The sequence below is a fragment of the Tursiops truncatus genome, chromosome 7, assembly GCF_011762595.2.
Source record: "Tursiops truncatus isolate mTurTru1 chromosome 7, mTurTru1.mat.Y, whole genome shotgun sequence".
NCBI lineage: Eukaryota > Metazoa > Chordata > Mammalia > Artiodactyla > Delphinidae > Tursiops > Tursiops truncatus.
In genome coordinates, this window is record NC_047040.1 from 76,556,661 (window position 1) to 76,581,749 (window position 25,089).

At 34.6% G+C, this 25,089-nt stretch overlaps 1 protein-coding gene across 1 annotated transcript in view; it reads right to left on the bottom strand.

Moving 5' to 3' along the window:
- Positions 1-25,089, bottom strand: part of GALNT13 (polypeptide N-acetylgalactosaminyltransferase 13) — a 559,439-nt gene that overhangs the window by 504,567 nt on the left and 29,783 nt on the right. Inside the window, exon 2 of the mRNA XM_019922237.3 lies at positions 20,197-20,267. The gene's annotated coding sequence lies outside the window, so the exon portion shown is untranslated. The remainder of the gene's footprint in view (positions 1-20,196; positions 20,268-25,089) is intronic.

Consider the following 25,089-nt stretch of genomic DNA (forward strand, 5'->3'; position numbering starts at 1 on the left):
AAAGCATGTATTATTTCCAGAATAAAACTACTACTTTAATTATAAAAAGTAATGTACGCCTTTCATTTATCCTACAGACAAAACTGAGTATCTACACAGATGCCAACATCTATGCCAGGCACTAAAGATAAAACAGATGAAAAGATGCAATCTCTGCCTTCCTGTTTAGGATCCAGTAGGGGAGATAGACAAGAGCATCAGAGTAGGGATAAGAAAAGAGGTAAGCGAAACATTTGGAGTGATTCCAAGATGTGGAACTCTTTTCAACAGATAGTTATAATGTGTAATTATTAATGTTAAGAGAATACAGCAACAGAATAATTGGGCATAGAGAGAGTGAAAGAAAGCTGAAGCTTTATAGAGAATGTGAATATGGCAGACATCATTTTTCAAGGCAGTTTTTTACACCCTGGTCTTTTCAGTCACGCTTGGGTATAGCGATATCCATTCTATGAAGATACTGTGAATGTCAAAGCCTAAAATATATGTTAATGAGACTCTACAAGCAATAGATTCTCATTAAATCATAATGAAATTAAGTCTTCATTAAAAAAAAGCTTGTAAAAAGCAATACATGACCCTCAAAAAATAATGAAATTAAATGCTGTAAAAACTGTATCAACCTAAAAACTGCTCATCTTTCATTTGTTTAAGGTATTTAATAACTGCTCAGTGTTCATTTTATAACATGACATACCAGTGGTTTAAGCTTGTTCATTAATAGTTGCCAAGAGAGGCAAACAGAAATCCAAAGTGTTCAACTGGATATAAAACCCAGAGATTTAAGACAACAGTAGAGCATTTAGACAGTTCCCAGTAGACTTTCACCAGCAAGCTGGCCATCTTCTGCCATAAATCACATGATTAAAAAGAAAATAAATGAGTCCACTGAGACATTAAACCATTAGAAAATCTTAACCTCAGTTTCCTACTTCCTAGCTGGCCTTAAGGATTTTGAATTCTTCATGACAAAAGATGTAAGGAATGAATTACAAGTGTTCCTTCATTGAAATAGTCAGGGTAATGTGGCTATTTCTAGTCTAGATATTCTTTTCAAAACAGGGGTGTTTATTTGTAGAAAATAATGAATAATATTAAAATAGCTTGTAAAATTATATCACAGCCACTCTGTTTCAACAAGCAATTAGTGCGAGATAAAAAGAGAATGAAGTATCATCAAACAAAAGCCCAGAACTCTAGGGCACGAAAGGATCCCAGCAGCACAAAGGAAAGGATGCTGAAGGGACCTGGTTACAGAAAACTCCAAAAGTTAAATAGACTAAATAAAGCTGCTTTCTGATATTCTATCCTAAAATTACACAAATGTAAATAAAATTTTAGTTGTCGGCTTGAATATTTTAATTTAGTAAAATTTTTACCATAATTGATACGTGAGAGAAATGCACACCTTTCTTAAAAGTAATTTTAAAATTATTAACAAGTAAAATATTCAGCTTCTTCCACTCAAAAGAAGCAAAAATCAAAACCACAAAACACTTTATTAAAGCCACTATATCCTTACTTATTAGTCTGATTTGCAGCTTCAGTTTTCTCGGGGTTTTTTCTGCAACCTTCCTGGTGAAGTTATTAACCATAAATTAAGTGCCATAAAAGACAGGCAATTAGAGGAAAGAAGTCAATAAAGAACTAAAAATCAGGATATTGAATAATTAGCCCCCAATTAATGAAAAGTTAAGTGAAATTATTATATCCCCCAAGAATTAACATTCGTATTCTTATTAACAGAGCAACATTGTTATAGAAAATTGCTAAAAACTGTAACTTGTTAATCAATATAAAGCAATCTAATATAACGAAGTATGTAATCCAATAATTGAAAACACAGAAATATTATAAAGTAAGGATATTTGCCAAAAATACCTGAGAAAGAGAAAAATGTGCCTCTTTACAAAATTTAAAAATTGAGCAGAGATTACCATGATATATAAGCACATGAAAAGCAAGCAGAAAACAAGGCTACATTTACCCTGTCATCTGGGGAAACTATTAATTCATTTAATTAGGGATTATGCCAATTAAAAAACTGTAAATTAAATACTGTTTTTCAGAAAATTATATTTTCTCGAAGATGGGATAAAATGGGTCCTTACAGGTAGAAATGTAAATTGGTAAAAACTTTTTTGGGGAGAAATGTGGTTTATTAAAAATAAAAATGACTTTTGACCTGCTTTCTTAAAAATAATCCTAAATTTCTCCACTGCAAAACTCTCTTGTTAAAACCCCATACTAAAGAAAAGGCTTCATGGACAATGCTATGACAGCATTATTTATAAAAAGAGTACATAGGTATACAGTTATGATAAATTATAACAAATAGAGAGACCCAAAGGATTGTCAAAAATTATTCACAGGGCTTCCCTGGTGGCACAGTGGTTGAGAGTTCGCCGGCCGATGCAGGCGACACGGGTTCGTGCCCCGGTCTGGGAAGATCCCACATGCCGCGGAGCGGCTGGGCCTGTGAGCCATGGCCGCTGAGCCTGCGCGTCCAGAGCCTGTGCTCCGCAACGGGAGAGGCCACAACAGTGAGAGGCCCGCGTACCGCAAAAAAAAAAAAAAAGTTATTCACGAAACTGAATAAATAAGAAAGAAAAGGAAGGCAGAACCTCCCATTAAAAATAAAGCTTGATTTAAGTATTCTGTTTCAGAATTTCTCTCTTCTACTGCTCTCCAGTATTAGAGAATCTATGTGACTTTGGAAAGATAAAATTTCACCCTACATGTCATATACTATTAACCTCCACATTCCTTTTAAAAAAAAGTGGCTAACTTTCCAAACCTGGAGTTTCACCCAAGATTCAGGAGCTATTTTTTTTCTGTTTGCATTTGTGACCTTTCTTCCAAATAAATACCCTCTTAAAACCATCAGGACCAATATTTAAAAGCAATTACCGAAACTGGGGAAGACTAAGGACTTGTAATCACTCTCACTGTTGCAGCCTGCATTTCATCAAATCCAACTACATTTTTACGAAAGAAACAACACGAATGGATTTTGTATTTCACTTATGTAAGGAAACTGTAAAATACTGAAGACATACCTATTCAGACCCCAAAATGTTCTTCCCTTATAAATGATTTAGGTTAAAATGGCATGTTAATTGAAATACCTGAGAACTACAGTGATTGCTGCTCTAGAAAAACAGTCTCCTATCAATAGTAGACTGTTGTTTGAGAAAATCTTTACTGAGATAATGGCAAAAATGATTAGATTGAAAAATCAAATTTCCATGAACAAGAAAACCTCCCTGATAAAAGCAAGGCACCCCAGTATTTGTTTTTATTCAGAGTCCAAAAAAAAAAAAGCCAGATGTAGTATACAGCTAATATAATCTATCCTACAGTCTGTTTTTAAACAACCAATCTAAAAATACTGTCTTAAGTGACCTTAGTTATCATTTTAATGCAATAATTAAATCACATTACATCTCTGGGGTACAAAATAATGTATGTCCATTTATCATTTTGGGCCTGTTGTTGCCAATTAAATCAACTTCTGGAAACAATTCTTCTTTCAGTATTATTCACCAGAAATTAGCAATGGGGAATACGGTGGGGGGCTAGGGAGTAGTAAAGGGAAGGAGAGAAGTCATTATCACCCTACTCAAACTTGTCTCAATTGTTAGATTCCTTTCTAGAAATTGTATTTTTATAGATTATATCATAGCAGTGAGAAACAATGTTATTAATAGGCAGTTTTTCTTATTACAGCTTATTTTTGAGTCAAGGTCAAAATTTTAGAGTCAAATTCTAAAAGCAAACAACTCATAAATTTTCTGCAAAGGTTTTACAGTTTCATAGCTTAAACAGCGAAGTATAAAGCTTCAAGATCAATAACACCTGTTAGTACAAGGAAAAGCTCCACTATTTATGTGGCTGAATGTTTATATTTTCTTTTGATTTTGATAGGCAGAATAAATAATTCCAACCAGTGATTGACCTCCGAACAAATCAGTAGGTGTGCTCCACATCAAAATCTCTTATCGAACTTCCCTGGTGGTGCAGTGGTTGAGAGTCCGCCTGCCAAAGCAGGGGACACGGGTTTGTGCCCTGGTCCAGGAAGATCCCACATGCCGCGGAGCGGCTGGGCCTGTAAGCCATGGCCGCTGAGTTCGGAGCCTGTACTCCACAACGGGAGAGGCCACAACAGTGAGAAGCCCTCATACCGCCAAAAAAAAAAAAAAAAAATCTCTTATCTATTAATTTCTGTGATATGAAACAGTGTTCAAACTGAGAAAGAAAATGCTGGTATGTTTCTTCTCTTGCAAAAAACCATAATCAATATAAAAATTATCAGATTTCCCACATCCATTCAACTCCATCCCAGCAGAACAGCAATCAACATTTTATTTTTCTTTTTGCTTCACATTTCTGGCAGATAGGTACAAAGGCAGCCATCTGAATCAATGAAACCTATTAACTGCTGCATGGGATTTTTTTCTTTATATCAATTTTAATTCCTGGTTATTCACACTCTCTCATTGTATTAAATTACATTTCTCTTTGATCAGATTTAATCATGTTACTCTTCATCATATTTCATATATTCCTTTTTTATTCATCTCATTTCCTCGCCATATTCTCCTCTTTTTCCAGTTATAAAAGTCACCGAACCAGGATTTTTCATTTCAATTTATAATTGGCTTTGCAGGATATATTTGTCAGTTGTTTCTTCCACATGTCAATTATTTTTCCCATTCTTTTCCAGCTTTCTTGTATTTTCTTCCTCTTCTATGAAGAAAACACCATATCTCTTGACCATCCCAATATTTCTCCATAATCTCCACTTGCCATTATACAGAAGCTCCTTTTCTCTTACCCAGTGCCTGAATGCATATTCTAAGTTCTTTCTTTATTCCAACCAAAACCAAAATGACAATTGATGATCCCCCTAAGAAAGACTGTACTTGTAGTCATGTGCCACTACTGTGACACTGAAAAGGCTAAATAATAGCAAAAATACCAGAACAATGAACATTTGTATGAAAGAGCCAGAAACATACAAAGTGTTGTTGTTTCTAAAAATTCAGCCATATGTAGTATGGTTAGGGGTATTAGACAGACTTTGATTCAAGTCCTATCTCTGCCATCCTTTAATTTGGAGATATTGGAGAGGTTAATTTGCCCAGCTAAGTCCAGTTGTTCCCAGATTTATAAAATAGCAATAAGAGCTCTCCCTACTTAAAAGGTCATGGGAAAGAGTATGCACATAAAATGAGAATCAGAGGCATCTGCACATAGTAACTAATCAGTACATTTTAGCCATTGCTACTATTGCGATCAATATTATGATGAGCAAAAAATTTTGTTAATACAACTCAGAAAGAGAAAAGCATTTAAGATTCCTTCAAATATAAGCTATTTATTTCATTTATTTGGCAAATTTAAGTACCTAAAGTCTCTCAACCCTATGCTAGATGCTTGGGACATCTTTCCTCTCAGAGCTTTTAATACAGTATTTCCAGATAAAATCAAAGACCTGCTAAGAGCAGGTCCATTGTTAAGAGAACCCATTTTATTATTTTTACTTTGTTCTTTATGCATTCCATCACTTTATATATCTTAATTAAGTTTATTATAGAAAAAGTTAGGGGTATTCATAAATTTGCTGGTAGACTTTGACGATTTTGAGGCAGCTATGAGACATAAAGTAGGACTTCCCAGAAGGCAGGTGAGTATAGGAGTTGAATTTTAGGACAGATAAAGATGAGGGAGTTAGCAAACCAATGTTAATTAAAGGCATGAAAATTTCCACAAAGAGTCCTATAGAGTGCACTTTAAAAGAAAGTTAAGCCCACAAGTGAAATTGGGCGAGGTCTATCAAGGGAAGAGAAAATCATGAGAGTGTAGTGTTAAAGATTCCAATAGAAGGAATATTGTAAAACAGAGGGCATGATTAATGGTACAAAATCATGCTAAGAGATCAAAGAAGTATAGTCTATATGTAGTCCCAGGACTAACTTCAGTGGTGTAAGAGAAAACAGTTTCAGACAAGCAGGGAAAGCAAGCCTCCGTGTGTTGAGGTGTGAATGGAGGATGAGGATTTGGGACAGAGAATGGAAACAATTCTTGGAAATGTTTAATTGTGAGTAGAGATAAGAGTTACTGTATAGCTGAAGGTGGACTTGGAATGAAGGGAGGATTTGTGCAGAGATGCTTATTTGTTTTTAAGCAGAAAGATACTTTGACATGTTTAATGCCAATGCGAAGGAAATCAGGAGAGAGGGAGAAGATTGAAGATACAGAAGAGGAAGAAAATATTCATTTGAGTTATAGGGCTCTTAGGACACATACAGGTATAAGGTCCAGAGCATGCATGATGGCACTGGCTCACGGAGGAAGACACGTCAGAAGGGAAGAATGAAAGGATTTATGGATAGAAGTAAATTAGCAGGAACCCTGAAGTTCACAGATGCTATTTTCTCTGTATGGCACCTTTTAAGAAGGAGAAAAGGAGAGTAGTGGGGAGTTAGAGCACAGGACAGTAGAAAATGTTTTATACCAAATTATGGAGAATGGAAGATATATCTCTCTAGAAAAATACATAGAAGTTGCATCTCAGAGTAGAGGGCTCAGCTGAAGTTCTCAGCCCAGATTCTCACCCTGTTTGCCTGGGGTATATCACCTCTGATGCCGGCCCAGAGGAACTCAGGCATGCCTCCCTCGCTATTCCTTTATGCCTTCCATGAAAGGGGTTAACTCCAGGCAGTAGGTATTTTATTTTATACTTTTCATTTTTTCATTTTTCATTTAACAAAGTATATCAATTTAAAAATCAGACTAAGTATGACTAAAGCAAACAGAATACTGTATGATTCAAATCTCAATGAACTCTTAGTTAACATGATTTGGATGGACTGAAAATGACTTGTAACACCCTGCTTTCCTAAAAATTAATGATGATGCATCTTGCCAAACCTTTGCACTCACACCTACAGACACAGCAAAGGAGGAAAGCACAGTGAAGTAAGTAGAAACCCAAAGAATTTTGCTCTAAGCTAGCTGCATGTTACTGGGGCGGGGTGGGGGAACTGTGGTCGTGACTAACATGGATAAATGCCCAAGTGACTCTATTTCTCTCTCTCTCTCTCTCCCTCCTCCCTCCCTCTTTTTCACCTGGACCCTACTGTTTCCAAGATACCTTCTAGTTTGACTCTCTGCTGCTCAATTGGGTGTCTCTGATACTGACTGAGGTTGCCTGGCAACATGACCGATGGAACACTCACCAGCCTGTGTGGTGGCTCTATTTTTTGGTTCGCAGGTGGGAGATTTGGATAGAATTTCATAAGGTTTCCACATTGCAATTCTGTTTCATTCCTGTGAATGTGTAAGGAAGTTTATTGCTTACAATATTATTACTATAGTTCATTGCATTATTCATCATTGTTTAGAGGTTTTTATTTTTTGAAACTATTATTAATACTTCCAAAATTTTTAAAGAGGTTGGATTGCCCTTCAAAAGACTTCCTACCTTTTCATACACTCATTATCATAAAGCCAAAATTTTAAAGAATATTAAAAACCAAAAGGTTATTGATGGGGAAGAGATATAAGGGGAACTTCTTGGGGATTGGAAATGTTCTGTGTCTTGATCTGGGTAGTAGTAACACAAGTACATAACTATGTAAAAATTCATCAATCTGTATACTTAATATTAGTGCACTTTACACACTTTCATATACATATGGCATACTTCTAGAGTTTTAAAAGGTGCTGACAAGATGAATAAACACACATACACATATAGAAACAGAAGCTATATAAGCTTCGTATAAGTTTTAAAACAAAAATAATCTCTAGGCTTTTATCACAGAACATAACATCTTCTTAAAGACCAGACACTGTTGTTGCATTTAATCAGTTTAACAACAGAGACATTTTGCCATATGGCAACCATGCTTTTACTAATAACTTGCTATTTATAGAGAAGGAGACTTAACTGTCACTTTGACTGGACAAATTGAGGAGAGTAGACAGCCCTAAAAGCCACACACTGCAGATGATTTGCTTTTTGTTTCAGCCTCACTGGATAGCAAGCTGAATGCCTCAGATGGAGAGAAAGATCACATCTAGAAATTCACCTCAAGGAGAGACTTCATACACAAGTCATACACACGCCTTGCTGGTCTGGCCTCTCTGGGGTGAACTAGATGTACCACTTCCTGCAACATAACATGGACAGAAAAATACATTGGCAAAATCTAACACAAACTTTAAAACAGTGGTCCTTAGTAGCTTTATTTTGCTGTATTTTATTTGTAAAATTTTATCTTACAATCTCCATACCAAAGAGTGAGGGTATTTTCTGTACTTTACCCATTGGACCTGCTAAAGAGCTTAGCACTAAAGTTGCACAGCTTTCAAAAGTACTTTTATGTTGTTCTTTATGCTCATCATGGCTTTAATAAATACTGCCCAATTTATAAATGAGTAATCTAAGGTTCAGAGAATTTAAGTGACTTGCCCCAAATGACACACTTATCTAAGCCAGCATCTTCCTAACCAGAATTTGAAGCCAGTTTTCCAACATACACCATGTTGTTTAACGAACACCTATTGTTTCTTTCAGAACTGGCAAAACCTCCCCACCAAGCCAGTTCCTGTAAAAATTCAACTTTAGTTTGACTAAATATGTCTTTATCACTTATTTCCTGGTCTTTAGGATATTTCTTTTGACAAGAAGATCTGTCTGGGGCAAATAAAAATGCATAGAATTGTGGTGCTTTAAAGCTGTGGAATAGGTAGTGGAGGTCCACTCATATACCTAATTCGTTGTCAGCTGACAAAACGGAGGTCCAGCGAGTTCTGATGACTTTCACAAGTTTCATAACTTTTAGCGGTAGAATTCAAACTAGAACTCCTCTTATCTGTTTCTCGGTTTGACATTACATACATATTACTATCATAAACCTAAATTTTGAGCAATATTTCAGTATAGCTCAAAGAATATAATTGATCTATTTAAAGGGTAGAAATTGAGACTCTCCATCCCAGCTAAAAGGTAAAACTTTACACAAGAGAAACAATGCAAATTGCCTTTCTTCGCTCTCAATCGGTATTAGTCATGAATAGACTCTGTCCTCCCTTAAACAACTGAATTTATGTTAACATAACGTGGGTGAAATAAAACATACCACTTATTGATCCTCTCCTATGTGATAGACCCTTTGCATGTATTATCATATTCAATTCTCACAAAAATGTTTCAAGTAGTTGCTATCATGCTCTCTTACAGCTGAGCAAGCAGGACCAGTTAGGATAAAGACCTTGCTCAAGGTCACATAGCTAGTAATTTGCAAATCTGAGATCAGAACCCAGTTCTGTTTGATGATAGAACCTGTGTATTTTAATCCACACCATCCTGCCTCAGAAATCTGATTACTTAAATGTAGTCCCCATCCTCTAATTGTGTCTAAGACTGCTAAGCGTCTACCAATACTAATCTTCCCCTTCCTTACTAGGGAGTCGTGTGTGCAGCTAAAACACTATACACAATAGCTTTGTTTGCAGCAAAGAGTAATGGTGGTCCGGCAGAAAATACTGGGTAAAGTTTCCAGGGAATATTTTTGAGCGGGGCTAAACCAGCTGGTAGCATGCCCTTTTGCCATTGCATTTTTTTTTTTTTTTTTTTTTTTTGCGGTACACGGGCCTCTCACTGCCGCGGCCTCTCCCGTCGCGGAGCACAGGCTCCGGACGCGCAGGCTCAGCGGCCATGGCCAACGGGCCCAGCCACTCCGCGGCACGCGGTATCCTCCCGGACCGGGGCACGAACCCGCGTCCCCTGAACCGGCAGGCAGACTCCCAACCACTGCGCCACCAGGGAAGCCCTGCATTTTTTTTTTTAACATCTTTATTGGAGTATAATTTCTTTACAATGGTGTGTTAGTTTCTGCTTTGTAACAAAGTGAATCAGCTATACATATACGTATATCCCCATATCTCCTCCCTCTTGTGTCTTATTTTTTCATTCTTGCTGCATAGAACCCAGATATGATGGCTGGGATCCAGGAGTCAGCTTAGCCATTGGAAAACCCTTGAGGATGAAGTCATACTGCTAAAATGTTGGAACAGAACTAGATAAAGAAACTTGATTCCCTAATGACCAAAGTACCACAATTCCAGCCCTACATGCCAATGACCAGACTCCTTTATGCAGGAGAAAACTTGAATTCTACCTTGTTTAAACGAACGAAATTTTGTTATACATAACCCACTGAGCCTCCATTGCTCACAAAACTGTGATAGCAACAAATTCACTTTGTGTGGAAAGGCTACTAAAAATAGTATTGACTCAAGAGTTCTGGCTCTGGTTAGTGCAGACTAGGTAATGTATAGAGAAAAAAAAAAAAACTCATCTTGCTTTGGAAAACTTGAAAAGCTGGGTTAAAATATATATAGATGAAAAAAATTTTTCAGTTTTTCTACCACTTAGAAGGCGAAAAGCCACAACAGAATATCACTCTTATTCTAACAATGAGTAAGGGCCAGATAATCTATAATGTAATAACTTTTCTTGAGCTCATCTGAGAGCTGGGGTCACAAGGCCAAGAGATTAACTAAATTTCAAAGGGTAACAGCCATTCTGAGGAGAGGCAGGACACAGGAACGATTTCACCTTTAGCAGAACATGAGAGGCATGGGTGCTCATTTTGAAAGTGGGTAAGAAGAAAACAGCTAAGATTGTAACAAATACTCAAAGGCCAGAATGGGCTGGCAGAATAGTATAGACACCCTGGGATCTCCCAGACACAAAGGCATACACACTCGTTCATAATCTCTTTTTTTTTTAGGCATCTCCTGGCAGCTCAGCAGCAAGATTAAGGTCAGGGCAGAAAGCCAGAGAGAGAGCACTTTGGTGACACAAAGGCACAAAACCCTTTCTGCTTCCCCACACCCTTCTCTAATAAAAAGCAAACTTTAGCCTTTTAGGACAGAAAACCCTCATACCCCCAAGGGCCCTGGAAAAGATGCACAGTCTCTGGGAAAGAGGTAGAAGCAAAAGTCATCAGACCCTGCTGGAGGAGCCGGTAACTCTCTTGAGCCCAGAATCTCATCCTAACACATTGCAGAGATCTGTTCCCACTGGGGGAAGAGCAGGACACTTTCTCTCACCAAATATAACCCCAGAATCAAGGAAGAATGTGAGCATGATGAGAGGAATGGGTAGGAATACTGAAAAAGCCACACAACTAAGGCCCAGGTGCACAGGACATTGTAAGATTAAGACTGGAGCAAAGTAACCCAGAACTTTTCCACTCTCACCAGGAGCACAGCACCAAGTAACCAGCAGTCTACCCTGGGGAGGTACAAGATGTAACATGAGGCTTCCTGCATTTGGCAAGCGTAGGAGGGTAGAGAACAAATGCCGAGAAAAATCCTCTGGCCCTCTAGGACCCACACTAAGCACAAGGAAGCAGCAGCACTGTTGCTGGAACTGGAAGTCTTTAAAAAAACACCCATCGGTATAAACTGTTAGATGAACAAAGAAAAAAAGAAAAATCATTCGATAATCTCAATAGATACAGAGGAAGCATTTGATGAAATGTAAAACCCAGTTATGATTCAAAATCCCAACAAAATCAGAATAAAAATAAATTTCTCAATCTAATGTATGATATTTACAAAATACATCACAATAAACATCATGCTTAATAGCAAAATGGTGACAGTATTCCCTTTGATTTGGAAATAATAACAGAATTTCCACTCTTCTTCCCACTGTCATTCAGCCTTGTTCTGAACATTCTAGCTAATTCAATAAGATATGAAAAAAAAGTAAAAGTATAAAATTTAAAAACTATTAAATAATATTATCTTTGATCACTGACAACATAGGTCTTTATGTAGAAAATCCAAAATAATCCACTCAAAAACTATTAAAATTAATAAGTGAGTGTACAACCTGCTGTATGCAAGGTCAATATAAAAATTACATTTCTTTATATGAGGAACAGAAAATAAAGTTTTTAAAAATATATAATACATAATAATATTAAGCTGTGTAAAACTGCTAGGAACAAATTAACCACAATGAATAAGACCTCTATGCAGAAAGCCAGAAAATATAATTGAGAGAAATTAAAAAGACCTAAATATATAAAGTATGTACTTTGTATATGTTCATAGATTAAAGGAGTCAACATTGTAATTATGCCAATTCTTTAAGAATTTATTTAGCAATAGACTGAATGTAATCCCAACTAAAATCCTAATTTTTTTGTCAAATTTGACATAGTAATTCTAGAATTTATATGAAATAAGGCAAAGTCAAGATTCCTTGAATAAAAATATTGTGGGAGAATATTTTTTAATTGGTATGTAAAATTATATGTTTCATGTGCCCAGTAGTGTTTTTTGACGTCTGTATACACTACAGTGTGTTCACCACCAAAAAAGTTTAGTTTCCATAAGTCGCCGTACTGCTGACCCCCTTTCCCCATTTCACCTTCTACCTCTTCCCCTCTGGCAACCACTACTCTGTTCTCTGTAACTATGTGTTTGGTTTTGGTTTGGTTTGTTCATGTATTTATCTATTTATTTTTTATATTCCACATATATTTCGACAACATGGATGAACCTTTAGGGTATTATGTTAAGTGAAGTAAGTCAGACAGAGAGCGTGTTTTAATAGATATCAGGAATAATGAAAAAGTGGCCAGAGTTAAAATAGTGTCATAAGTAGTAAGAAGACACTAAAAGACAAATTAAAAAGAATAATTGCCCCCAAAACATAGACATATGGACATTTAATTTATGATGTTGGCAATAAAGAGTAGTAGGCAAAGGAAAGAATTTTCAGCATGATTCTGTAACAACTAGATATCCATTTGAAAGGAAAATAGGATTTCACGTCTACCTCAAACCATTCATGAAAATCAACTGAACGGGAATAATCTAAATGCAAAGAGGCAAAAATATAATTAAGATTAAACTTAAAAACTTTTCCTCATCAAAAACTCCATTAAGAAATTGAAAAAGCAAGTCACAGAGAGGGAAAAATTATTTGCAACATTTAATTTATAGGGGGTTCTTAATACAAATATAACTAATTTCTGCATATTAACAATTTTAAAAATCACCACAATAGAAAAATAAGCAAAAGCACCTGAACAATTTATAAGTAATAATAAACATATGGCAATGAAACCACATAGCATGACCGCCTTATTCAACAAGAAATGTAAACTATACTTTCATCAGAATGGCTAAAATTAAAAGGACTGATTAAATCAAGTATTGGTAAGGATGAAACAGTTATGAATTCTCATATACTACTGACTGAAGTGTAACTGGTATAGCTACTATGGAAAACTGTTTGGCAGTATCTACTAAAATTGAAAATTTGCATAAAATATAACAGCATTTTCACTGGCAAGTATATATCCAATAGAAATGCATGTACATGTACAGCAAGAAACATTTAAAAGAATGTTCATGGTAGCATTATTCATAATTGCCCAAACCTAGAAACAGCCCAAATGTCCATCTACAACACAGTGGATAAATACTATGTAGTATTTTTATACAATGGAATACCATACAGCAATGAGAATTAATGAACCACATAAAAAAATTAATGAAACTTAGAAATACATGTACAGGAAAGGAAACCAAACACAAAAGAATACATGTTATATGACTATTATCTATGTAAATTCAAAAATCAAGCTAAATTAAAATTCTGTATTTAGCAACACATAATGAAAGGTTAAAACTATAATGAAAAGTAAGGAAATGATTACTGCAAAAGTCACAAAAATGTTATCTGTCAGGGAATTGATGGAAGGGGGGGGTTAATCTTTAGGAGAAGAAAAAGCAACATTTCTGGAATGCAGAAAATGTTCTACTTCTGTATCTGTATGATGGATGCATGGGTCTTTGCTTATAAAAATTATTGTTTTGTGTGCTTAATGTATAAAAATTCACAGTAAAAAAAAGTTTAAAATGGCAATAATTCTGTAATTAAATTTTACAAATTAAAAATTATGATACAGTTGACCCTTAACCAACATGGGTTTGAGCTATGTGGGTCCACTTATACATGGATTTTTTTCAATAAATATAGTACCTGTATTTTCTTTAACTAAGTGTGGGGAAGAGTTTGTGTTTCATTAGAGATCACAGTGTAAAATCAAAAGAACTAGTGTTTGAGTCCTGATTCTATCCAAACTGTTTCAGCTTCCTGCCTTTGGATGAATCATTTATCAATTCCTTTATTTTTTTTTTTATTGTTTTTTTTTTCTTTGCAGTACGCGGGCCTCTGACCGCCGCGGCCTCTCCCACTGCGGAGCACAGGCTCTGGACGCGCAGGCTCAGTGGCCATGGCTCACGGGCCCAGCCGCTCCGCGGCACGCGGGATCCTCCCGGACCGGGGCACGAACCCACGTCCCCCGTATCGGCAGGTGGACTCCTAACCACTGCGCCACCAGGGAAACCCCAATTCCTTTTTTTTTAAGGCAGAGATAGCAGTAAGCGTACTTTTGACACCACAGGAGTGGGCATCCCTAACTTCCCTCCCATGTTGTTCAAGGGTGAACTTTATATGAGACAAAGTTCAATTAATATAACTAACATCTACTGAGAATTTACTGTGTTAGGAGCCACTGTAAGTACCTTATCTCATTTGATCTTTACAATTTTCAGAAGACATAGTACTATTACTGTCACATTTCAGAGGTGAAGAGACTGAGGCAGAGAGACCTTACATGTTACACAGCTACAGAGGTCTCATTTTAAGATCTGAACCCATGCATTAGTATGGTTCTGGGGTCCATGCTCTTAAGTAGTGCATTCTACTATGTCTCCAATATAGAAAAAGAGAGATACTCCCTATGCTAGGTGTTAGTTTTCTTCTCTTGTCAAAATTACAATTTAGTATGATAGGTAAACTAAGTCTGAAATACTAATCTTTCATGGATACAAGATATTAAATCTTTAATTTAGCACTGTATCCTTGTTTCATTGTAAGCTCTGCTAAGGAAGGGAGACAAATCACATTAAGATGACATGTTTATTTTCCTCATTTATAATTGAGCAATATCATAAATTACACTGTCCCTGTTGCCCAGCATAGAAGTGAATATGTATAGAAGATTCATCCCAACCATAGGGATATTTTTCCCCAAAGGTCAGAAGAGTTTTCTCCCTACCAAAGACTTAACTAAACAAGGGGAAAACTCTTAAAAAAATATATGTTTCTCTGATTATTGGTAACATCATTTTCCAGTTCAGTCAACCTGGAAATCTCAGTTATTTTTTAGAGGAATGATATGTAGTGGTGAACTATGGATCCTTCGGAGTTTGACTGAATGGGCTCAAATAACTTGCTATTTTCTAGTTATTTAACCTGGGACAATTTACTTAGTTAATTCTGCCTCAGTTTCTATTGCGCAAATGGGGATGACATTAGCGTCTACTGCTCACGGTTGTTTCAAGTTAAATAATAAATGTAAATCATTTAAAACAGAGCCAAGTACATAGTAAATGCTACACAAGTGTTAATTACTATTACTACTCCCTGACCTATTGCCTTCAAAGTCTCACCCACATCTATTCCTTTCTCTCCATTCCCACTGCTATGACCTAGGTCTCACCTTCATTCCTTCATTCTTATAGTGCTACATTTTCCTATAAATTGTTCTTGACTACGACTGGAATCCTTCATGAAGACAACACCAGATTAATATTCAAATAAGAAACTTTAGTTCACAGGATTGGCCTTACAAAATATTCTCTTTGTTTTGTCAATTGCCTAGTAAATTCAAATTTCTTATTCTGATGATCAGTATTTCCTACAAACTAGCTCCAGCCTTATTTTCCAGCGTTTTCTGTTTTCAGTCCAAGACAAGAAACTTATTCTGTTGTCAAACTAATTAACTGACCATTCATCGAATGTGAAGTATACCTTTTCACCTCTAACCCTGGATATGTCATTTCCTTGATTTTTCTGTTAATATTTTCCACCTGCATAAAGATCTAGCACAAATGTAATCTCCACGGTGAAACCTTGAATGAATGCAGTTTAGAATTGTATCTTCTTTCTTAAATCTCCTCTAATGCTTTATTTTTCATATATATGTACACATTTATATAACATTATTTCTCAAATTATTTGAAATGACTTTATTAATTTGACTAGTTTAGACTATTTTGATGATATCATAACCTAATACCACATCCTCTGCTTTATTTAGGCCTGGGCATATCTTATCTCCTCAAATTGAAGAAAGAATTTTCTTGAAAGTCATTTTTGTCTCTGCCTCCCACCTACTCTCATACTTAACCAACACAGTGCCTCTCATATTATGGCAGCATGTGATAAGTATTTATTGAATTGAGTGAAATAGAATTATTAAATATAATCACTAGCTTTGTCTTTCAGAGATCAACTCTGGAAATTGAAAGTAGAAGAATTCCATAAGTCCTTCAGGCTCAAAACCAAGAGTAGTGTGAGAACAACAAAAGACTTGACCCATTCATTTTTAGAGCAATAATATTTTGTATACTAATAAGTTTGAAAATATCCCTGAGGTAAAATGTTGCTAATGGTTTGTTTCAAGAAGTGATGTGTAAAGGGACTGGGATTGATGGATGACTGAAATGGAAGAAGATGAAGATCACCAAAGAGTGAAAGGGAAAGTATCATTGTGGCTGGTGTGTTGTTAAGGATGTCCCTGAGTTTGGACACACCTGAAAATGATGACTAGGGAGGAGAATGATTAAGTCAAGCTGGACTCTTCAAACCTCTCAGCATTGCATGAAGTGGCTGGAGAACTGCAAGAAAAAGGTGTGTTCAGTCACTTCAGATTCTAAGAAGTAAGATTAATAGAAGCATAAGATATGATCTCTGGCCTTAGGGAAGAAACTTTGGTATTTTTCAAGTTTTCTGTACTCAAACAGCACTTTTTTCAAGGTAATGAGTTTTGGGTTGCTGAGTGGTCCTACCAACACTTAATATAAAGCAATTGTCATTTATTTAGTTGAAATTCAAGTATCAACTACTTATTTACTAAAGAATTAATATCTATGATCTGAGGTTTGAGAGTAAATGTTTTTAGGCAAATAAAAGAAAGATCAGTCACTGAATTTCAGTGCTCAACGTCAGGTTAAGAGGATAAAGAAAAGGATAAAGCTTTAGAATTAGATCAACCTCTAAATAAATGGGTGGAAGATTCAAATTAGACATTTTTCCACAGAAGACATACAGATGGTCAACAAACACATGAAAGGTGCTCAACATCACTAATCATCAGGGAAATGCAAATCAAAACGGCAATGAGATATTACCTCACACATATTAGAATGGCTATTGTCAAAAAGACAAGAAATAACAAATGTTGGTGAGGATCTGGAGAAAAGGAAACCTTTGTGCACGGTTGGTGGGAATGTAAATTGGTGCAAACACTGTGGAAAATAGTATGGAAGATCCTCAAAAAATTACAAATAGAACTACCACATGCTCCAGCAATTCCATTTCAAGGTATTTATCAGAAGAAAAGGAAAACACTAACTTGAAAAGATATATGTGCCCCCATGTTCACGGCAGCATTATTTACAATGATCAAGATATGGAAACAACCTAAGTGTCCACTAATGGGTGAATGGATGAAGAAGATGTATATATATGCACAATGGAATACTATTCGGCTGTGAAAAAGAATGAAAGCTTGCCATTTGCAACAACATGAACAGACCTTGAGGGCATTATGCTAAGTGAAATAAGTTAGACAGAGAAAGCTAAATACCATATGATCTCATTTACATGTGGAATTTAAAAACAAACAAAAACCCCAAGCTCACAGATGCAGAGAACAGATTGGTGGTTGCCAAAGGAGAGGGTGAAGGGTGGGTGAAAGAGGTGATGGGGGTCAAAAGTACAAACTTCCAGTTATAAAATAAAAAGTCATGGGGATGTGATGTACAGCATGGTGACTATAATTAATAATATTGTATTGCATATTTGATAGTTGCTAAGAAAGTAGATGTTAAAAGTCCTTATCACAAGAAGAAAAATGCATAAGGATATGTGGTTACAGATGTTAACTAGACTTACTGTGCTGATCATTTTGCAATATATACAAATATTGAATCATGTTGTACACCTGAAACTAACACAATGTTTTTGTCAATTATGCTTCAATAGAAAGTTAGATAAACCTCAAGCTTCAGTCCCATGAATGATAGATTTAAACTTTCTGTGGTGCATTTTCCTCACATGAAAATTGAGATAATATCATATCTACCTCATGATATTATTGCTTACATTAACTTAGATGTTGAATGCAAAGTGCATGGGATAGGGTCGATACTTAATATATATTTTTTCTTGCCCACATCCCTTCAATTTCCATGAATCGTTTAACAAAACATTGGATGAGATTGTTCCTCCAAATTAGTTGACAATCATTTTAACAATTCTCTTTATTCTGTATCTATAAGTTTGCCTGGCTTCCTTCAAAACAAGCATTTCAGATTCCATAAGCACACAACTTCCCCCTCTTTTCTCCAAAAAGCACACAAACACACTTTCAGTCTAGATTTGCTATCACCACATAATAGGATATATATATTGTTTGACTAAATAGTTTGTTTCTTCACTAAGAGTTCAAAGGAGGAAAAGTATCTACTAAGAGCATCTTGATTTGTGTATGAAGAAAGCTGAAGTTTAGTTTCTTTTTGAGCATGTCAATCAACAGTATTCACTGAGTACCTTTGTTGTATATTTTATATGACGTGATCATGAAGTTATGATGCTTATTAACAAACGTACTTGAATTGAAATATCCAAATGAATCAATTCCAATTTAATAACCATGAACATTTATCAAGCATTAACTATGTAGATGGAATTGTGCTATAGTTTACATATATTAACTCACCACAAATTCAGCAGTTCCTAATCTTATATCCATTTTAAAGAGACATTTTAAAGTAATTCAAAGTCACACAGCTAAAAAGAGATAAATCCAGAATTTAAACCCAGGAAGTCTGAATCCAGAGTCAAAATTCTTAAAACACTACACTATGTCACCTGTTTGTTTGTTTTTTTAAAGTAGTTATACTGGGAGACAATGTACAAATATCAATACTGCCATCATTGCCTCTACATTTTCTGGAAATTTTAATTTAGAATTGTCCTCCAGATTATCGCAATTCATCAAACAAAGAATGTGAGCATGCAGAGGCTAGGACCCTATGATTCTATGGTTCCTTCCAACTTTAAAATGATAATATAAGAGCACTTGCTTTTTTTAATAAATGAAAGATGACTTTTAGAGAATTTCAGAACTCTAATTCTAAACACTTTTCATCAAAGAATAATTTAGGTGATTCATTAACTTTCTTTCAGAATCCACGTTTTCACTTATTTCCTACTAGTTCAAAGCCATCCAAGTCAGGAATTGAAAGCATCATTTGAAATGGAAGCAATGACATGACAGATGATACAGAAAAAAAAATTGCAACATTTCCGTGATACTGCTTAAGCAAAACAAAAATCCAAAGAAATAATTAGAACATGTTTGTATTCTTATTAAATATTAAATAAATATTTAAATATTCAGGCTCTTAAATAAAATTAATTTAACTTTTTCTAAGTTGTTGGTGAAGGTAATATTTCTTGAAAAGCTGTGTGTTTTGATCAAAGCCCAGGTCTTCACTTTGAATAGATATTGAGCAAGTTATTAAAACTTCTTGGATCTCAGTTTTCTCATTTATAAAATGGGAATAAAAATAGTAATCTTAAAATATTTTGGGGAGAATTAGGACAAAATATATAAATGCCTGATACACAGCAAATCTTAATCCTCAGCAAATCCAAATATTTAATTCTGTACTCCTATTTAAAATTTCCATAGCAACACTGGCTAATAACACTAATTTTTCTTCATGCTTGTCAACTTATGATTAAAAGGAAAAAAAACTCAAATAAAAAGTGATAAATATTATGTACCATTTATATACATAGAACAAGTGTAAAATCAGTCATTAGAATTCTTGAAATTATACAACTAATTCAGACTAGCAAATAGCTCAAATCTTTATCTTTTATATACATTTTTCCTCAGTATTCACAAATATAAAGAACTGTAAATAGAAATGTATTCTTTCATGACTGTCTGCCAAATTTATTCAGCATGACTGCAATTGAGTGGAAAAATAAAAATACATATTACTTACTGTATGTGGCACTTGGTAATTTCAAAATGATTTGCAAACATTCATCCTCAAAATACTCCTACAAAATGCATCTGGGAAAAGAAAGAAATGCAAAAGAGTAAGCAATTTGCCATGGTCACAGAAAAACTAATCCAGAACAACACTCACTTAGACACCACATATTTTAACATACCGAAATGAGCTTTTGTAAAATATAGATTATACATACAGTATATTATAATGGGCTGATGAACAGAAATGTTCCCAACTATATGCAAATATTCTACACATCAGTCAAGGAGGACACTCTTAAGATGAATCTGCACATTGGCTTCCAAAACACATGCAAGAAACACAGGCCCCCAGAACAAGCCAGAATAACATAAAAGCAATTCAAAAATGAGATATTTATAAGTAAATTTTAGTTGGAGATTTTAGGTGGCTATTACATAATTCAAGTTTTGCAAATGTACTTTTGTCTAATATATGAAGATCACTGAGTCGGAGGAGAATTTTGCTTGATTTATCCAGAGAATTACACCAATTCACTTTGTAACTGCGTTTCAATTCTAATTGAAAACCATGTACTGAGAAAAATGCAGGCATGCCACTTGCACACCTCACAAAAATAGACAAACATTCTTTTTTTTTTCAGAAGGCCAATTATAAGGAGAAAGTTATTTAATCAGATTTCATTAATTAATGTGTTTGTTTTAGGGGAGAGGTGTTAGGGAAAGCACAGTAATTTCAAAGTGCAAAATATTTCAGCTTAAGTGAATTTTATGCTTCTGGGTATACTGTTTTATAAAAGAACTGTTCAAATGAAACAAAACAAAACACAACCTAATGATAATTAAAGTAACCCTTCAAAGTACCACATGTTGTTTCAGACAGATTAAACACACTATGGACAATAACAAAGTAGCAAGCATCTTTAGAGAGACATTAGTTTTCAGCAACCAGCAGAATTTCCGCCCAGATATTTAGTTGTTTATAGGACTAAGCATAAATAACTAGCTTACCAAATCAACAGTTCAACAGCAGAACAGGCATTCTGAGTCAAACGTCTAATTGATTTATCTTCCTCTAGTGTGTGAAAGACAACAGGATGGCACTGGCCTCTACCTGGTACAGGAATGAATGATTTTACTAATCCTCAACAGAGAGTTTCTCAAAAGGAGGAAACTAGAGGTAGTTAGTGAATTTATAGTTAAAGGTCAAAAGTAAGTCAAAAAGTTTTTACGAAACCATGTAATTTTATAAATTTCATTTTTCTAAGTTTAAAACTCAGAGATTAATAGAAGATACAAACTCATGTCTACATATAATTTCAATAGAATTATAAAGTTATGACAATTAGCAGATCTGTGTATTTCTTCATGCTTTAGCATAGTCATCCTCTTAGGCAAGAGAACTGAAGTTAACACTAATTCCATGACTTGCCCAATTTGACACAGCTAATAGGGGTGATCCTGGACTCAGAGCCAGCTTTTTCCGACCCCAGTTTCTTCCACTACAACACCTACTAGTCCCTACACCTCATGCAGGGCAGAAGTTGCAAACTGGGGCATGTTAAAAAATATTCAAAAGCAAGAGATTTCTCATAAGAGTTCTAATTTCTTTTTTTTTTTTTTTTTTGAAAGAGCAAAGATATCTTAAGGCTGGGTTTGCAACTTCCAGAGAGCAGAGAAATGGTTGCCAGTCTCACATGGGACATGCCTCCTGCACTCATCTAATTCCTACTTTTGCAAATTGTCTTCTACTCTGCAGTTGTCAAGCACCAGAGAGTTTTGCTCCTGATCCAAAAAACCCCTTTACCTACCAACTACAATCAGACCTCTTTGCTGTGAAACAGGAAGAATAATATTAATTATCCTCCAAGAGCATATTTCATTAGTTGAAGTGACTGCTTCTAACTACATTTCACTATACTCTCCTAATCAGGTGTTATTGATTACCATATTTTAACCTACATATACATTTTAAAATTTCATGGGCTTGAATTTCCAGGTATTTAAATATATATTTGATACTTTTTAAAGCTAAAGGAGAAATTCAAAAACACAGTTGACTGGTACACAGTCATAAGCATTAATCATCTCAAATCATGATTTTTCATTTACAATGGACACATCTTTCAGAGAGATACCTCCTGGGGTGATAGGTGTACTAAGTCAAAAGAACTTAGGCCTCAGCTTCAAGAGATTCTCAAAAGTCAAATCTGGGACAATTGGAAAATCAGAATAAATAATTATAAAGAATTAAACTTCATTACAGAATATAAAATATAAATAAAAGAAAGTATATAAGGAAGAATTGGAAAACTCTTCCCTTCTGTAGAATATACCTTGGAGTTAGAAAATCACCACTAAGCACATATTATAGTTAACTGATTTAGTCAAGAAAACACCTGCGGATCAACACTCATGGATGAAAGTGTGCTGACAAACAAGATATTTCCATAGTCTTGAAGTATCTTCCCCAAATCACTTACTAATTACAATGGAGAAAACAATGGAGAAACTTGGCAGAGACCACCTTAACTAAATGATTGAAGACAACATCATCAAAACGGCACAAACACACATGACAAGTCCCCAAGTATGATGCCCTTGAGAAGGACACATCACTTCTGTGATAAGTCTGCCAAAAATGTATAAACTGAATCAATAATTAGGAAATATCAGGAAAACCCAAATTGATGAAAGTCTAAAAATATCTGGCCTGAACTCTTCAAAGTCATTAAAAACTGAAGAAATGTTCCAGATTGAAGGAATTTTTCAAAAGACATGACAACGAAATGCACGGGTGATCCTAGATGCACCGTGAGTTACATAACAGTATTTTGTTAAAAATGATATTCTTAATTTTTACAACTGTACTGTGGTTATATAGGAAAATGTCCTTATCCTTAGGAAATACACACTAAAGTACTTCAAGTAAAGAAGCATGTTGTATGTAACTTATTCTCAAAGGATTCAGGGAAACATTATATATATGCACATATATACATACATATATGTATATATAATTATGTAATTATACAATGCATATCTATCTATCTATCTATATATATATATGAGCATATATGGAGAGAGAAAGAGCAAGCAGAAATAATAAAGCACAAGGGGTAAAATGTAAATAACTAACGAAACTGGACAGAGAGTATTCAGGGTTCTGAAGTATAATAATTACAATTTTCTGTATGCTGAAGCTATATCAAAATTTTAAATTAGAGGCAATAGGTAGAAATAAATAAATGTCTTACTTTCATTGAGATATTTTGGGATCACAGAAAAATAGCCAAAGAGATAATCAATGACATGTTTTTAAATTAAGAAAAAAATTAAGAAGTTAAAAAACAAATCAGAATCATTGCTCAATGTTTTTGGACAACTAAAATACCAAAAATCCAGATATATATATACATTCTCCTGCATTTTATAAATTATATATAATTCATATATTAAATATGCATATATTTAAATCAGATATCTTTTTAATAACATATTTATATATGCATATTAAATTCATAAAATAAAGAATGAAAGTAAATATGGAATTTAGCTTTGGGTTTTTAAATAAACCATATAAACAATATTAAAGTCAGTGAATTCAGCAACGTAAAGTTAAATAATAAAGTGATATGCATAAATAAAAGTGTTCAGCAATTAAAGAAAAAAAAAGATTATCAAACAGTCCTTGAAGGTCATCAGTATAACTGTTTCTTCCTTATATAACTGTTTTTCTAAATCAAAATTACCAACTTCTGTTTTTTTCAAATTCAGGAAAAAAAAGACACATTAAAAAATAAAAATCGCCCTTAATTCCTAAAACAATATATTTCATTTCAAACAATATATTTACTGTCTTTATTTCCAAACCATTATTTAAAGAATTATACAATATAAACTCATAATTAGATTCTTTTTTTTTTTACTCTATTGTGAATTTCATTCTGTGACAACATTATGTTTGTTTATCATTACAATGCAAAATTATTTCACTGATTGGTATCCCATAGATGTAATCATTGATTTAATATTTTTTATCTATAACCTGTTAGCAAGTATCAGTTACCAAAAAATAAAAAACACTGCAAACGTATTTCTGAATGTATCTTCTGCCATATCATGATTGTTTCCTCAGGATAAAATACCCAGAAGGGAAATTACTGGATCAAATAGCATGAGGCTGTTAAAATTTGCTCAACTATATTTTATTAACACAGATGCACAAAATTTTCACATTTGAACAACCCCACAATCAGTTTATATTTTACAGTCACTGCAGCCATTTGCAGTTGTGACACAGTATTTTTTGCGTGTTTGTGTCCTGACTTGGCCCCAGTTCTTCATATTGTCATGTCTTGAATTGAGTTTTATGCATTCTTGGTGTTATAAGTGTTGAGTTTACCTTTTAAAATGTCTACAAAGAGGTTAGCCAAAAATTTGACCTTGAAATAAAAAATTGTTCATATGGAAAAGCATGGAAACAGAGCAGTTTTAGTAAAATATTTATTTTTGGAGGAATTAACACTTCCTATTTTCTTAGGAAGCAACAGTTCAGATTTTACAGGACCTAAGGAAGAAAATAGATGAAGATATGTTACAGTCTTGTAACTGAGAACATACAAGGGGATTGATTACTACATGACGAGTGATGCAAGCAAAGACAGAAAACACTACAGAGCCCCCTGAATAATCCAAGCGCCCCTACCAAGTCTCATTTCTAATTTATAGCAACAATGCGTCAGTATGTCTAGATACTACCATTTACATTTTATTACGTTAGATATTAGCATTTTAAGTGCCACTTTAATTGATAGTTTTCAACAGTCTTCAAGTTACTTTAGCCACCTTTCCTTTTTCCTATATTTACTTTGTATTCTTGCAAATTCACACAGACTTAGCA